The sequence below is a fragment of the Felis catus genome, chromosome X (assembly GCF_018350175.1).
Source record: "Felis catus isolate Fca126 chromosome X, F.catus_Fca126_mat1.0, whole genome shotgun sequence".
NCBI classification, from domain to species: Eukaryota; Metazoa; Chordata; class Mammalia; order Carnivora; family Felidae; genus Felis; species Felis catus.
Genome location: NC_058386.1, coordinates 49,903,072 through 49,906,333, shown reverse-complemented (window position 1 = coordinate 49,906,333; position 3,262 = coordinate 49,903,072). Strand labels below are relative to the sequence as shown.

Sequence of the window (3,262 nt, the reverse complement as noted above, 5' to 3'; positions counted from 1 at the left end):
TATTTAAGGTTCTGGTTTTAATTCTTTTGGATGAATATTCAGAATTGGGAATGATTCATTATATGGTTTTTCTATTTTTATTTTATTTTATTTTTTTAAGGACCCTCCATACTGTTTTCCATAGTGGCTGTACCAATTTACCTTCACACAAACAGTGAGCAGATGTTCCCTTTTCTCCACAACCTTGCCAATACTTACCTCTTGTCTTTTGATGACAGCAATCTTAACAGGTCTGAGATGATATATCATGGTGGATTTGATTTGCATTTCTCCAATGATTAGTGATGCTATGGGAACAGCCCAAATGTCTATGACATATTAATGGATGAAGATTATATAGATTTATGTATACATAAAATCAGGTGTAAAGAAAAAGGAAATCCTACTATTTGCAACAGCGCAGATGGACCTGGAAGACATTATGCAAAGTAAAGCAATTCAGTCACAGAAGGGCAAACACTACATGATTTGACTTAAATGCGGTACCTTCCTTAAGTTAAACTTACGGAAGCAGAAAATAGATAGGTGGTTGTCAGAGAATGGGTGATGGGAAAATGGGGAGTTGTTATTCAATGTGAATAGTTAGTTATACAAGATGAATAAGCTGTAGAGAACTGTTCAACACAGCGCCTATAGATAATAATATGGTATTAAACACTTAAAATTCCTTAAGAGAGTAGACCTCATGTTAAGTTTCCTTACAGGGTGTGAGGGGGGAGGAAGCAAAGCGACACAAGGAAACTTTTGGAAATGATAGAATACTTATTGCCTTGATTGTGGTGATGGTATCGCCAGTATATGCAGATGTCCAGACTAATGAAATTGTATACATTAAATACGCATGTTTTTTATATACCAATTATACCTCAATAAAGCTGAGAAAAGATAAAGAGATGTTGCCTTTTTCACCAATTCAAATACTGTACAATATAGTTTCTAATCTACAAATACACTTTGAACAATATAGGTTCTAAATTAACCATAAATAGGGGTGCCTGGGTGGCTCAGTTGGTTAAGCGGCCGACTTCGGCTCAGGTCATGATCTCGCAGTCCGTGAGTTCGAGCCCCGCGTCGGGCTCCGTGCTGATAGCTCAGAGCCTGGAGCCTGCTTCCGATTCTGTCTCCCTCTCTCTCTGACCCTCCCCCGTTCATGCTCTGTCTCTCTCTGTCTCAAAAATAAAATAAACGTTTAAAAAAATTAAAAAAAATAAATTAACCATAAATATTGTTGAAAATGCATCAAATGGCAAATCTTTATGATATAAATTAATACTGATGGATGATTACTGATTAATACTGAGGCTCAGATGACAGTTACACCTCAAGATCCAGCTAAAGATAAACAAAATAGTCCCTGTAATCTTTGGGAAATTCCTGAACATATAACAGAGGACATACAGGTATGCCACATTTTAACCACAGTAGCTATAGACTTGTGTAAATTCCCCATTGCCATAGTACTCATTGCTCTAAAATATCCCATAGTTGTCATGGATACCCCGCCTCAGTGAGTAATCATATTAAATTGAGTCTTTGTTACTTACAAATTGTCTTGGCAAAATGGGACTTCATGGACACCTTCCTCCAGTTAACATAAATAATATGTTCCATCGTATATTAAATGGAGTCTTAAATGATTGAAACTCATTATATAAAGCCTATTTAGAGAAAGAGGCTGCTATTCCCATGACTTCTCCATTTAACAACCAAATTTTGGAAGGATTACCATCAAGATCCTGAAGCAAGGCTTGTGTACCCACCCCTGCCCTGGCCCCCAGCACCCACCAAGTCGTCCAGCTCAGCCATGATCAAGGTGATCCTCAGCTTCAATAACTATGGGAAGCAGTGGCTTACCAAGTTCTACCGGCCCTACGGTGAAGATACACAGGAGCAAATCATCAGGGACACATTCCATTTGGTATCTAAGAGCAATGAAAATGTTTGTAATTTCCTAGAAAGAGAATTGTTAATTGGAGGATCTGACAACAAACTGATTTATAGCTATTATGCAACATTATATGTTGTCTTCTGTGTGGATTTTTCAGAAGGTGAACTTGTCATTTTAGATCTAATTCAACTCTTTATGGAAACATTAGACAAATGTTTTGAAAATTTCTGTGAGCTGGATTTAAGTTTCATGTAGACAAGGTTCACAATATTCCTGCAGAAAGGGTGATGGGGGAGGGGTATTGGAGACCGACATGAATGAGACTGTTACACAGATTGATGCACAAAATAAACTGGAGAAATCTGTGGCTGGCTTAGTGGGAGCTCCAGCCTGTACTGTATTAGCTGTGAAGAATATGAATCTTCCCGAGATCCCAAGAGATATTAACATTGATGACATCATTATAAAAGTGCCAAACCTGCCCTCTTTTAAATAAAAATAAAATAAAATAAAATAAAATAAAATAAAAGGCCACTACCAGGTAAAATCCAGGGAGAAAAGTCATCTAAGTTTACCATGCAGTTGTTTACCAAAAATAGAGGAAGACAGTCTTGATTTAAGTCTGGGTACTGTATAGACGTTGTGGAAGTTCAATGTTGCTTTTCCTGCTCAGTGATTTTGAAGAAATTGAGTAGCTACAATGTGATATTTCTTTTCCTTTTTTAAACTGCACTCCTACGCCCACTTAAGGCATGCTTCTATGTACTATATAGTACATGCAGTACAGTATTGCAATGTGTTTGAGACATTTCTTTAATTATGTACAGTCCAAAATGTTGGTGTTTTGTATAGATCACAAGTGTAGCATTCTGGAATTCTTTCTGTTATTTGTCACAGTTGTTTTTAAAGAACCAAATATGTATTGCATGAAAACATTATGACCTTTTGCACTTAGTTTAAATAAACTCCATGTAACTGGACTTCTAAACATACAAAGACACAACAAAGTTTTGCCTGCCTTTATGAATGGAGATTTATGGTGGATTATCAGAATCTCAATGTTGTGCCCTCCCATTAGGGCCCCCATATCCAAAAGTATCGTAATTATTAACTCTATCTGATACATAACTAGAAAATATTTTTGCTGTTATAAATTTGGCTAATATAATACACATAAATTACACACATAGAAAGATTTGATTTGGATATTTGGAATAAGTTGGGAAAGGAAGAATAAAGATAAATAAATGCAAAATATGCAAGATTATGCCCTCACTTTACAAAAGGGGAAATAGAGCTCTCTCCATGAGTGGAAAAGTGAAGGCTAGTTTGTCCTTCCTAATATGGTCGATTTCAATGTCTGTGTGGTTGGTC

The 3,262-nt window shown here is 36.4% G+C and overlaps 1 pseudogene; it reads left to right on the top strand.

Annotated features, from left to right (window-relative positions):
* The first annotated feature begins 1,185 nt into the window (after positions 1-1,185).
* Positions 1,186-2,395, top strand: LOC111558749 (annotated as a pseudogene).
* Positions 2,396-3,262: the final 867 nt, after the last annotated feature.